At 46.9% G+C, this 14,735-nt stretch overlaps 1 long non-coding RNA gene across 1 annotated transcript; it reads right to left on the reverse strand.

Moving 5' to 3' along the window:
* Window positions 1-11,469: 11,469 nt before the first annotated feature.
* Window positions 11,470-13,454, reverse strand: LOC120986073. Its single transcript, XR_005775632.1, has 3 exons — window positions 13,356-13,454; window positions 12,944-13,051; window positions 11,470-11,537 (listed from the first exon to the last, which is right to left on the reverse strand). It is a non-coding gene; the product is annotated as an uncharacterized LOC120986073 (long non-coding RNA).
* Window positions 13,455-14,735: the final 1,281 nt, after the last annotated feature.

Below are 14,735 nucleotides of genomic sequence, written 5' to 3' on the forward strand. Positions count from 1 at the left end.
GGAGAAGAAGAATGATTTCTCCCACGGAGCTCCTTGCCTCTCTCTCTGATCTCTGATGTCATCACTTCCTTATCAGTGAGAGGGAGGGAGGGACTAGGAGGCAGAGGAGGAGCCTGAGTGAACACAGCGCTGCCTGGCATCACTGTAGTGTGTAGACTGGAGGAGGGAGGGGGGAGGAGGGAGGAGGGGAGGCTCGGGAGCGCTGCGCTCAGCTGATCACCCGGAGTGACAGCTTAAATATGCGATCGGAGTCTCGGTCGGACCACACTGTAGTTTGAATGAATAATCCTGTGCCCGGGTCTAAGAAAGGCTTGTACCCGGGCACAGGATTACAAACCCGGACTGTCCGGGTGAATCCCGGACGGGTGGCAACCCTAGAGGCACAGCATCTCAGTATTTGGGGTGCATGATGGGATGTTGCGAAGGTGGGAGGAAAAGTAGGAAACTAAGATGTCTGTCTGTCAAACTCTGCAGAGATGAGAGATGGCTGAAAGAAATCATCATGGCGGTCTGGTCTGAATGGAGAAGATTAAGAAAGAGAACATCTACATCAAAGGAGACATCACTAGATGTGGCGCTGTATTAGGCTGCCTTCACATCTGCGTTAGTGATTCTGGCAGGCTGTTCTAGTTGAGAACAGCCTGCCGGAATTTACTGCATCCGGCACTGCTTTAACTTTGATTTCTTTCAACATATTTTTTGTTATATGGCTAAAAAATTATTGCGTTGGGGGGTGACACCAGCCCTAGCAACGCCACTGGGCCTCGCTCCCACCCAACACCGCTGCAGTACAATTATTGGCTTCCGCGGCTGGCGGGTGGCCTAATCGGACTAATGGAAAAGCCGCAGTGGGAGCCACGGCTGCTCTGAGTGCAGCACGCCAGACCTGCAGGGTATAGCGAAGCGAGGTCACGGTTATAGGCAAGCAAGGGTTGCTCACTGTATTGGAGAACCCTGGGCAGGCATGCGGCAGTGAAGGAGAGGTAGACACAGTTCCTCTGGGGCACACTCTGTATATAGGGACCAGGCCTGATGATGGATGAGGTGCCCTGAATGTTACAGGTATTTTTAGTGCCTGGGGCAAGGTCCCTGTTGGATTCGTGACGCCAGTGCCTGTAACGGTGGCACACCGATTTATAGGAGGAATAACTGAGTACTCAGTGGATAAACCAAACGTTGCTTTACTTGGTGAACACAGTCCAACTTTGTACATACAGTTACAGGTGATTGTGATGATAATGCAGTCCCTTGAACAATACTTCACAAGCAGGTAGACTTTGAATAGTGGCAGGTATTAATCATGCAAGATACTTGGAGGGTGCAACAGTTAATGCTTTGCAGTGCAATGCTGCTCTATTCCCTTCAGCTATTCTAGCTGGCTGGATCCCAAGGCCCGGATGCCTAAATGCTGGCTTTAATCCTTGGTATATAAATCCTCTCTCCAGTATTGGCGCTTGCTGTACTTTATAGAACCTCTGCCCATCAGGGTACTTATCTGACTTGTATTATCCTTGCTTGGTTGGGAAGCTGCAGGTTTCTCCCAGGAGGTGCTGTCCTGCAACTGGGGTGTCTCTACTGAGCTAAGCCTAGCCTCAGGAGCTTCAGGTGGACGAAGTAACTCCTCTAGTCCCCTGGAATGAACTACCCCTCCCCTGTCTGGGCCTTCCTATATATATCTAGGGCTCTCTATCTCCCTCTAACGTCTGGGAGGCTAAACTACACCCTGACAGGCCTGACACCCAGCTAAGGGCTCTTTCACACTTGCGTTCTTGTCTTCCGGCATAGAGTTCTGTCGTCGGGGCTCTATGCCGGAAGAATCCTGATCAGGATTATCCTAATGCATTCTGAATGGAGAGAAATCCGTTCAGGATGCATCAGGATGTCTTCAGTTCCGGAACGGAACGTTTTTTGGCCGGAGAAAATACCGCAGCATGCTGCGCTTTTTGCTCCGGCCAAAAATCCGGAACACTTGCCGCAAGGCCGGATCCGGAATTAATGCCCATTGAAAGGCATTGATCCGGATCCGGCCTTAAGCTAAACGTCGTTTCGGCGCATTGCCGGAGCCGACATTTAGCTTTTTCAGAGTGGTTACCATGGCTGCCGGGACGCTAAAGTCCTGGCAGCCATGGTAAAGTGTAGTGGGGAGCGGGGGAGCAGCATACTTACCGTCTGTGCGGCTCCCGGGGCGCTTCAGAGTGACGTCAGGGCGCCCCAAGCGCATGGATCATGTGATCACATGGACACGTCATCCATGCGCATGGGGCGCTCTGACGTCATTCTGGAGCGCCCCGGGAGCCGCACGGACTGTAAGTATACCGCTCCCCCGCTCCCCGCTCCTACTATGGCAACCAGGACTTTAATAGCGTCCTGGGTGCCATAGTAACACTGAAAGCATTTGGAAGACGGTTCCGTCTTCAAATGCTTTCAGTACACTTGCGTTTTTCCGGATCCGGCGTGTAATTCCGGCAAGTGGAGTACACGCTGGATCCGGACAACGCAAGTGTGAAAGAGGCCTAACACAGGGAAATGCATACATATAACATTACAGGTAATAACAACACATTAACCCCTTTTGTGAGGTGCCCACCTTAACCTAGTGGGACACTACATGAGCGCCCCTCTCTAAGAGAGCAATGGCTGCTGGGGCTCGGAGCATGCCGCTGCACAGGCACATCTTCTGAACGTTGCCAGCCCCGCCCCCAGAGCGCTGCACAGCCACGCAGGGGATAAGAAGAAGCCAGGGCCCTCACCTCAGTCCGTGTCTGGCTGCCGCCCACAGACAGGATACTATACCAAGTGTTTTTGTTTGTAGTTGATCTTTATTATCGCTTGCATATCTTGTGTTCGTTGAGGCCTCATGTTCAAGTTTCGCCTGAGGCCTCACAAAGTCTAGAGCCGCCTGGAAAGAGTCAGACTACGGAAAGCTAAGTTGCAGCCTACAGCAGAAAGGAAAATTTTCCGTTTAATTCAGCCAGCATAGCAGAGCTGATTGCGTTTGCCAGCCAAAAGTTAAGCCAAAGTCTGCTGATAACCAAAATAACGTTTGGAAGATTGTTTCCTGATGCAAGTTTATTCGAGTAAGGCCTCTGCTCTTGCACACGACCGTATGCCCTCTGAGACATATGTCCCAGAGCGGCATACATCGTGCGCACGGGAGCGCACAGCATCATAGGTTACTATGATGCTGTGCACATCGGCCCACCCGTGGGGCTATTGTCCCGCACTCATATGATCTTATGAGTGCAGGACATAGTAACCTATGATGCTTTGCGCTCCCGTGCGCGCGATGTATGCCGCTCCGGGACATATGGCCCGCTCACGGACTGTATGTCTCGGAGGGCATACGGTCGTGTGCATGAGCCCTAAAACTGTTAAATACACCAGTCTGTACTCAATTTATTCTGCAAATCCCTCAACTGTTAACCATTTCATCACTGCTTCGGACGACCATGCTTGGGGTTCCGGATATCCAGGTAGGAGCACCGTGACAAGTGCAAAGCCACACCTAAAGGGACACTATAGGCAACCCTTACACCACTCTGGCATTCCTACACCTGGGTTCTACTATCACCTTCTACATAGGGGGACATAGTCCCTCGTTGCTGAAATGCAACTGGCGTCACAACAAAATCTCTAAAAACTCACATAACACCGTAGAAGAGACCCCGGGCGCGGAACCGGCCAGTTGCACACTTTATCCAGAAAATACAACATGCCTGATCCTTTTTTCCCTGACATCTTCCATCTGAAGACTTTCCAAATGCATTGCATGTAGGAGATAGGAGTGATGGCATTTGGCTGAGTGGTTAGGAATTGATCCCCTACCATTACCAATGAGGTTTTAGTTTTAGCTTAAAATGAGGAGCCCCCTCTCTCCTAGCTTTTTTCATACTATATCTCCGTCTCATACTTATTTACAGTTATTGTTTGTATAGTACTAATGTAGTACACAATTCCATAAAAAAGAAGCAATTTTAGAATGAAAATCTCCCATAGTTTTGTGTCCACATATACTATGCAGATATATAGGTCTCCATAGTAACAGACAACAAACCTTTTGTAGTCTGATCCTGCAGTCATATTCTCTTTCATCTGTTCTTTATTTCTTGCTAATCTACCAAATATATGTTAGCATCATAGCAGGGGACCGAAGTAAAGGAGTATCATACTTCCTAACCGTCCCAGTTCCCGCAGGACAGTCCTGGATTTTGGTGGTTAATGGCTATCCTGTGGTACTGGGAATGTCTCATTTTTGTCTCTGTGTACAACAGCTCCCTGCTCCACCATTTTACCCAGCCGGTGCTCTCCCCAGCAGGTGCTGTGGTAACATCATCGCAACTGTGGGGCTGAATAATGGAGCGCACAGGCTGAGGAATGCTGATCATCCCCTGGCTGGCCTGGGCACACTTCAGCTCAGTGCAGCAGGTGTAACACCCCAGAGTGGTGTTACCAATCCTGCACCCTGCTACTGTCTTTAATGGGCTAATATAAGGTCATCTTATGTATGTCTGTCCAGGTCCTATACACTGTGCATTCCTAATCTGTTTGCAACTGTTATGTTCATGTAATATGCCTGGTTCACCAGCAGGTGGCAGCAAACATAGCAGTGCTGTACTTAGATAGAATAGAGCTTTCCATTCCATTTTAACCCCCCTCTGGAGGGAAATTGACTAGTCCTACTTCCTGCAGGAAAGGTGGGGACCAGTTAGTTCCAGTTTAGGTCTTCCCTAGACAGGGGAAGGGTGTGCAGAGGGGCACGTCTCTGCTGGACCTGCCCACTCCAGCCAGAGCACCTTAAAGGTGTTTTCCGGGTTCAGAGCTGAACCCGTACATACCCTTATTTTCACCCAGGCAGTACCCCTGATGTTGGTATCGAAGCATCTCATGCTCCGATGCGATCCTTTGCCCTGCGCTAGATCGTGCTGAGAAAAGGCTCTTTTGTTTACAATAATACACTGCTGTACGGAAGCTTCCGCCGGGCAGTGTGTTCGGATCAGATGGGCGTGCTTTAGCGCTGCCCTAGCCGTTTTACTAGCTAGGGCAGCGCTAAAGCCCGCCCATCAGTGCCGGTGATGTCAGCGGGCGTCCTAGCAGCACCATGGAGAGCCTGGTACGTCACTGGAACTCTTGAAAATGCCTTTGCCCTGCGCAATTTAGCGCAGGGCAAAGGAGAGCATCGGAGCATGAACTGCTCCAATGCTCAAGTCAGGGGGGCTGGGTGAAAATGGAGGTATGTCCGGGTTCAGCTCTGAACCCGGACAACCCCTTTAAGCTCTGCTGGCCAAGGAGGCCAAAGCTTGAAGCCTCAGGGGCCAGGAGGAAAGTTCCCTGGCATAACCTAGAGTCAGACTACACAGAAGAAGTGCAGCGTAAAGAAGAAGCCAAGTTATCCAGTCAGCTTGTCAGTACAGCAGAGAGAGAGAGACAGATATATCAGAGCTGAGTTTGCCTGCCAGTGCTTTGCAGTGTTTAATGCTAAAGCCTGCTGGAACCAAGACGAAACTTGTAAATCGTTGGAAGAAACGTTTATGCAAGTAAAGCTGCTGTTGAACTTCATCTCAAGTTCTGGACTCAAGTTATTTCTTCAAATCCCTCAATTATTCCCCCTATTTATTGCTTCGGAGCCAAAGCCTGGGGTCCAGCGGTATCCAGGTAGGAGCACCGTGACACATAAAGAAACAGATAGGCCGCACTATACCACTCGGCATTCCTACACCTGGGTCGCGTTATAGGACCGATGATGTCTGGAAAGAGCAGTATTAGCTCCATTCACTGGGGAAACAGGGGTAGGTGAGTGTTATGTTTTTCTATTATATTAAAAATACAGGCTTCAATGCTGTAAGGGATCTACACTATTGTCTGGTGGCACTAAGCAGACATTCTGCAGTGTGGTGGCATATCTACTGTGTAGGGGCACTTAGGGGGCATATCTATTGTGTGGGGGTAATCATGGGGCACATCTACTGTGTAGTTACTGTAAGGGGGCAATCAGAGGGAATAACTGTTGTGTGAGGGCACTAAGGGTGCATAACTACTGTGTAGGGGCACTAAAGGAAATTATCTTTTGTGTGGGGGCACTAAGTGGGTGTAACAACTATATGGGTGGGGCAGCACAGTGGCTCAGTGGTTAGCACTGATGCCTTGCAGCCAGGGCTGGGACAAGGTCCACCACCAACAGAGGCTGAGCTGCCCAAGTGCGCCCCCCCGCCATTTAGATATGTATGTTTGTTATTAATCAGACATCCACCCCACCCCAGCCCAGCAGGCGCGGCAGCAGCAGCGTCGTGGTCAGTGGCCTGCGTGCCGCCCAGAGGCTGGGGAGCTGGCCTGCGCCCTGAGGCTGGAGCCTCCCCAGCCTCTGTGTCGGCCCAGCCCTGACTGCAAGGCACCAGTTCTAACCACTGAGCCACAGTGCTGCCCATGGAGCATGCTACAATTTGACATACTGAATAGTGTGAGCCCATAGACCTTTATTCATGGCTTGTATGGACCTATAATACGATTGTGTACATGAGCCCTGTGCCTACTATTTTCCAGCTGACCTGTATATATTTATAATTTCTGGACCTCTGGTGTGGGAGTGGAGCTTCGGCATTTTCTCGCTTTTGTTATTTTTGGTTTTCTCTCTTAAAGGTTTTCTGCTGTTCTTTTTTACTGATGATCTATTCTCTGGATAGACAATGGCATCAGCATCTGATTGGTGGGGGTCGGACATCCAGGACCCCCACGACCAGCTGTTTGAGAACATAGGGGTGCTCTCAGGCCCAGTGACATAACGACTAGTATCACTGGCCTGGGTGCGACTAAGCTACATTCAGGTGACCGGGCCCCTGCTGATCAGATGCTGATGATCTATCCAGAGGATAGATCATCAGTCAAAAAAGAACTGCAAAATCCCTTTAATTCTTCCTTTCTAGTGTTGAGCGAACTTGTGTTTTAATTTCGGTGTCTAAAGTTCGGGTTATTGAAGAATCACGTTATGGATTCCGCTACCACGGTGTCACGGCGGACAGGATCTCAGATACACAGACAACCAAATACACAAGTGTCTAGGCTAGATGCTGGGGAAAGGTCACCTCCTAGCACATCCCTGACTTCTCTCCTTATGCTGCTAAGCCCACATTCAGACCTTGATGGTAGGAATGATGTGTCCTCGTGCCTGGACTGCAAACACCCTAGAATCCCTGAGATGGTGAAAGGGGAGAAGGGGCAGAAGACACACAAATAGCCTAGACCGCAAACAACACAAACAGAAACCAAACTTATCTGAGGTGGAACAGACAATCCTTCCTTCCTTGAATCCAAGGCCAGACTGAATTCTATAACCCGCACGGCCCTCTGGGAGTGAAGGCAATTTAAGCCAATGACCCCACCCAGAGCACCTGAAGGAAGGCGGATCCAGCATGATTCTAAAACAAACAAAAGGTTAGACACGTGCTGCCAATCTGACAGACCTCCGCACACCGTCCGAGCAGGGCATGACACACGGACCATAACGGAATTTAGAATCCATAACGCGTTTTTTTGATAACCCGAACTTTAGACGCCGAACTTAAAACACAAGTTCACTCAATCACATGGCCAGTTACTTTAAACTCATGGTGTGTACACATTGGGGGTGCAGAGCTTTGACTTTGGAATAGCTGGAATCAATAGAGATGTGATAGGATGAGTCAGGTGTTTACCTTTCTTTCTGGAAGTTTACCTGATGTAGAACCTGAAACTGGAGTGGCCAGAAGAACAAGGTGTTCAAAGACATGGCCAAGGTAAGGAAGCCTGAAATCCGACCATCACTGTACAAGACATCGAGACGTGTTTTATGGACTAATGAGATGAGAGTGACTCTTCGCGGACCAGATGGATGGGCCCGTGGCTGAATCAGTAATGGGCACAGAGCTCAGACGCCAGCAAGGGGGAAGTTGGGGTACTGCTATGGGCTGGTATTATTAAAGTTGAGCTAGTTGGACCTTTTTGTGTTGAAGATGGACTCAAAATCAACTCCCAACCCTTCTGCCAGTTTTTAGAAGACACTTTCTTCGAGCAGTGGTGAAGGAAAAAGTCAGCATCTTTCAAGAAAGCAATGATTTTTATGTAGGAACGTGCTCTACCGCATGTGTCTGGGTGTCCTTAGTGACCAGATGTATAAAGGCCTCAACCGGAGGATAACTCTCATGGGGAATATAATTACTTTTCACTCTCAGGCCCAGATCAATTAGTGTAAGTTTCTCTGTATTATCTCTGCTGGTCCGGACAATCGGGCTAAAAGATAGGCCCTTTTATAAAGCCCTAACCTGTATGGGGCTGAGAATTGGAGTGGAAAGATTAATATTCAAAGAAGAGGCCGTACCTGTGAGCGAGTCTGTATGTTGTGTATCTCTCCGGTCACGGTCTGGCCGCCGATGTTTGTGGCCCTCCCCCTGGTGGGCACCGGCTGTTGCCCCTCTGGGAAAAAGGACGTAGATCTTGGGATCCCACAGAATCGCTCCCGAGGCCAAAGAGTTTTTATTCGGTTGAGGCCTTTATACATCTGGTGACTAAGGACACCCAGATTCTCATGGATTCCATCAGAAAAGGGAAGCTATAAATAACACAAAATTTTACCTCTTAGGAGAGATTAGCCATATGAACTTTAATGGAGGATAAGAACTTGGTGATTAAAGCTGCAGACAAGGGATGGATCCTTGGTTCTTATGGACATGATGAAATATATACAAGAGGTTACACGCCAGTTGTGAGATGAAGGGACCTATAAGATGCTGGACAATGATCAGTTATTCCAGATTAAAGCTAAAATCACCAGAGTAGTTTAGCACTATGCAAGCTTCGGAGCATAGATGAGAAAATGTAATTCTGGTATTTTATGTGCTTCCTGAAGTGCAAAAGACCCTATTACAAACTAGTGATTACACCAGTGCACAACAGGAGTTTTTGATGTAACTGTAGCAGATAGTATTGTTTGAGAACAATTTTCTGTTTGGGGATGTATTTTACTTGCAGAAATGGGGGACCGCGATGGGTTCGAACATGGCCCCGCTCTACAAAAATATAGTTGTCATCATTTGAAGAAACAGTGTCTACAATAATACACACTTCCGGGCACATTAATTGATATGGAAAATATTTACTGACAACATTTTCCGCATATGGAACCTTCTTTGAACAACTAAATATGGCTTGCGCTGGTTTGAAATTCACCATAAGTCGACCATCCCGAACAGGATACCTTTTCTTGCCATTACCATTTCACTTTCATCAATATCACCACTCCATTTCTCAGTTAAAATACCTGGTTCTGGAACAGGTGAAAAGACCGAGAAGAGGTGGTAATATGAAAAACCATCTGCTGCGAAGAGAGGCTTATTGGATACATACACTAAGTACATTACAGCCCAGGGAACTTAAAAGAGGATATGAGATTGCACATTTGATGTAAAGTGATATTTATTTTATTTTGTTATACTGTATACTTCTTTTCAGGCAGCTTCCTCCAGGTAACATACTCTGGATATATGGATCCATTAAAACTTTCCTTGGTTCCTCTGCCTCAGATGACAGGGTGAACTCGGTTGTTCCGAAGTAGTTTGGTCTGTGGTGGAGAAAGGAAAGAAGAATTTAGGGCCAGTGAAATACTGAGACTTATGCAAGGAGGAGGGGGGGGGGGCTATAATTTAAGATTTGGCATCTATCTATCTATCTATCTAATATTTCTGTCTATCCATCCTTCTATCCTCTCATTTATGAATCCAAACATTCATTCATCCTCTCATCCATGCATCCATCCATCCAACCAACCAACCTTTGATCCATCCACCTATTAATCTTTCCATTCAAATATCCATGCATCAATCCATCCATACATCCAACTAAGCAGAAACCAATCATCCATCCGTCCATATATCCATTTATCTATCATCCAATGATCCACCCAGCCAATCATCCATCCATTTACCTTGTTCCAATAACAGCAACCTTCAGATAATGTCCCTGTGCTCCTTGACTCCTCTCCTTGTGTCTCAGAGGACACAAGGTAAATACGGGCACGCCGAGGTAGTTTGTTCTGTGGTGGAAAACGGAATTTTGTATCAGTGAAATACAGGGAAATATGCAAGGGGGGCTATATCTATCTATAGATCATCTATCTATTATCTATATATATATCTATCAATCTATCTATCAATCTACCTATAAATCTATCTAATTTCTATCTATCTGTCGATCCGTCCTCCATCCATCCATTCATTTACACACCCAACCAACCATCAATCCATCCACCCATCAATCTTTCCATCCAACTATCTATCCATACATCCAACCAAGCAAAATCCAACCAACCAAGATCCACCCATCCATCAATCCAATTATCTACCATCCAATGATCTATCCATCCATCTATCCATCCAACCAACCGTCCTCAAATTCATTCATTCATATCATACTTCCATTTACCTTTCGGCATGCAAGGGAATGGGGGGAGGGGCTACACAGTTAGAACAGCCCCTTTGCCTATGTAGGAGTTAGCTTTACTCAGGAAAAGTCAATATCTTTACCACCCCTTCATTTAAAGATAGGGCAGAGCATGCCGGAATCACTCTGCCTGATCATAGTGAGAACTGTGTGGCCATACAGTTACAGCTGCACAGTCCTCTCTATCCCCTCTATGCTCTTATCTCTATCATCAGTGCAGGAGGAATCAGGGAATGAGAGGAAAATGCCCCCTTCATGTTACCACCATACAGCACTCTGACAAGCCTGAGCGACCCAGACAGATCAGAATAACAGATTTTAAAGGCTGACATAAAGGTGCGAATTTCAACCATCTTATTTAATTGTATAAGTCTATCTATCAATCCTACCATCTGTCCATCCATCCAACCATCTACTCATCCAATCATTATACCAATTAACCATCCACCCATCCAATCATATATCCATTTACCTTGTTCATAGAACGGATCATGTCCTGACTTTCCCTAATCCCTCTGCCTCAGACAACAGGGTGTATACGGTTGCTCCGCAGTAGCGTGATCTGTGGTAGAGAAAGGAAAGCAGAATTTAGGGCCAGTGAAATACAGGACTTATGCAAGGGGGGGGGGGATATCATTTAAGATTTGGTATCTATCTATCTATCTATCTAATTATTCTGTCTATCCATCCTTCTATCCTTCTCTCATTTATGAATCCAAACATTCATTCATCCTCTCATCCATACATCCACCCAACCAACCGACCTTCGATCCATTCACCTATTAATCTTTCTATTCAAATATACATCAATCCATCCTTCCATCCACCCTTTCATCCATACATCCAGCCAAGCAAATATCAACTATCCATCCATCTATCATTCATGAATTAATTTATTTACCATCCAATGATCCATCCAACCAGCCATCCATCCTCCCATTCACCCATCCAATCATGCATCCATTTACCTTGTTCCTAGAACGGCAGCATTTGGTGGATGTGTCGCCTCTTCCTGACTCCTCTGCCTCAGAGGACAGAGGGTGAACACGGTTGTGCCGCAGTGGTAGTTTGATCTGTGGTGTAGAGAGGAAAACAGAATTTAGGGGAAGTGAAATACAGGGACTTATGCAAGGGATAGGCTACATGGTTAAAACAGCCCCCATGACTATGTAGGGGCAAGCTTCACAGACTCTCAGAGCTCCCCTTAAAGACAGAAAAAACAGCTCTCTTTGCCTATCTAGGAGCTTCACTAAGGAAAAGTCTGCATCTGCACAGACTCCCTGAGCCCCTCTCAGGGTTTCTATCACTTCGTTTGACATATTTAGCTGTCAGACACTAGCGATCCGCTAGTGTCTGCTCTAACAAACCATCCTAATATAATAGGTTTTGGGGCAGCCGTTTCGCTAAAAAAATAACTTATATCTATATGCTAATGAGCCTCTAGGTGCTATGGGGGCGTCATTAGCACCTAGAGGCTCGGTCTACATTCACAAAATGCCGCCGCCCAGCGCGTCCCTCCAGCCCGCCCATTTCCTGCTGCTGCGATCCTCCCTGTGCGCGTCTCTATTCTGCGCATGCGCAGTGAATGTCTGACCGCTTCCCTGCACAGACATCTCCACTGCGCCTGTTCCTCGGAGCACTATGATGTCATCGGCGCAGGCGAGATGTCTAAGCAGGGAAGCGGTCAGACATTCACTGCGCATGCGCCGAATAGAGACGCGCACGGGGAGGATCGCATTCAGCAGGAGATGGGCGGGGTGGAGGGACGCGCTGGGCGGTGGCAGTTTGTGAAGGTAGACGGAGCCTCTAGGTGCTAATGACGCCCCCATAGCACCTAGAGGCTCATTAGCATATAGATATAAGTTATTTTTTTAGCGAAACGGCTGCCCCAAAACCTATTATATTAGGATGGTTTGTTAGAGCAGACACTAGCGGATCGCTAGTGTCTGACAGCTAAATATGTCAAACGAAGTGGTAGAAACCCTTTAAAGACTGGATAGAGCGCTCCATTGCATGTCCATAGCTCCATATACTGGTAAGAACTCATTAAAAGCATTTACTGGGAGCTGTAAAATGCTAATAATTACCACCTAAATAATTTAGAAAAGCACCGCCAGCCTTAAAAAAAATCATAGACACGTCGATTTTTTTTTTCACGTACACAGGAAAAAAGTTGCCCATTTTTATGGACTGTCTAGAAATTTCTGGACGGTTGGCAACCCCGATCCCTTCTCTATACTTCTATACTTCTCTATACTTCTCTCTATAATGAGTACAGGAAGGATACATCTACCCTCCTACCAACCCCCCATTCATCCAACCAACCATATATTCATCAATTCGTCCATCCACCCATCAGTCTTTATATCAAAATATCTATGCATCAATCCATCCATACATCCAACCGAGCAGAAACCAATCATCCATCCGTCCATATATCCTTTTATCTATCATTCGATTCTCCACTCCATCCATTTACCTTGGTCCAAAAAAAGCAGCGTTCAAATAATGTCCTGGCTCTCCTTGACTCCTCAACTTGTGTCTCAGAGGACACAAGGTAAATATGGGCACGCCGAGGTAGTTTGTTCTGTGGTGGAAAACAGAATTTAGTGTCAGTGAAATACAGGGACATATGCAAGGGGGGCTATATCTATCTATCTATCTATCTATCTAATATCTATCTAATATCTATCTGTTTATCTGTCCTCCATCCATTTATCCACACACCCAACCAGCCATCAATCCATCCACCCATTCATATTTTCCAATTATCCATCTATACATCCAATTAAGCAAAATCCAACCAACCAACATCCACCCATCCATCAATCTATCCATCCATCCTACCAACCATCCTCCAATTTATTTATTCATATCATACATCCATGTACCTTTCGGCGGCATTCAAACGAGATCCTGGCTTGCCCTAACTCCTCTACCTCGATGAACGGAGGTTGAAACTGGGCGCGCCGATTTAGTTTGTTCTGTAGTGGAAAAAAGAAACAGAATTTAGGGTCAATTAAATACAATGATGCATGCAAGGGGGAGTGTTACATGGTTAAAAGAGCCCCTTTGCCTATGTAGGAGTTAGCTTTACTCAGGAAAAGTCAATATCTTTACCACTCCTTCATTTAAAGATAGGGCAGAGCATGCCTCAATCACTCTGCCTGATCATAGTGAGAACTGTGTGGCCATACAGTTACAGCTGCACAGTCCTCTCTATCCCCTCTCTGCTCTCATATCTATCGGTGCAGGAGGAATCAAGAGGATTCAACAAAGACAGCGGTAAAACATAAAGTTTATGGGTCCCTAGGAGGTTTAGGTCACAGGAGGGGGTGATATGACCCTGCAACAGGGGGTGGTGACAAGTAGGGGGCTGTGCAACTTTCTTCTAGGTGATCTATCTGGTATTTTGTATGTGTTAGGGTTAGAGTTAGGGTTGTTCTGGTGGTGGGCATGGATGCTAGGGGTAGTTTGGAAGCAGGACCGGATTCACCTAGGAGCCCATACATTCTAGGCTCAACCCAGAACAACGTTTGAGCCGACACAGGTAAGTGACCACTGGACCCAGATATGTAGCATTAAGAGGACTTGTCATGGAGTCCCCACCATTATATGTGTATGCTCATGAGCCCTCGCTATGTCTTCGGGTCCTGGACTCCACAGGGTTTAGTATGGACATATAAATGAGTGATCTGCAGTCAGTAGGAGCAGAACTATTCATGTATTACTGCACTTAATAGGACCTGGAGGTGACACGTTCCCTTGGTTTTCCACTGTCCTCCACTGGGAAGCATGCTACACAACCAGAGTTTCTAAAATTAAAGAGGTATTCCCATCTCGAACACTGGGGACACTCACTTATACTTAGAATGGCCACACTCCATATATTCCTGGGCTATTTTCAGATGTTCTATTGAAATGAATGGGAAGTGCACCACACGAGCCCGGCTACCGCTCCATTCACGTCTATGGGGCTGACGGAAATAGCCCACCCATTCGTACCTTTAGCGATATGCCCCCAATGTCCGAGATGGAAATACCCCTTTAACCCCTTCTTTTCAAAAGACTACAATGGATACTGCCTTTCAATACCATAGACCACCAGGTATTAGGAAAGGTTATCAATATCCGACCTCTGGGGGGCCAACTTCCTTACCGATCAGCTGTTTAAAAAAGTCGCTGCCACATTCATCGGTCACATGGCCATGGCACAACACAGTCCTATTAAGTGACTGGATCTGGGCTGCATACCAAGCACAACCAACTGT

The sequence above is a fragment of the Bufo bufo genome, chromosome 1 (genome assembly GCF_905171765.1).
Source record: "Bufo bufo chromosome 1, aBufBuf1.1, whole genome shotgun sequence".
NCBI classification, from domain to species: domain Eukaryota; kingdom Metazoa; phylum Chordata; class Amphibia; order Anura; family Bufonidae; genus Bufo; species Bufo bufo.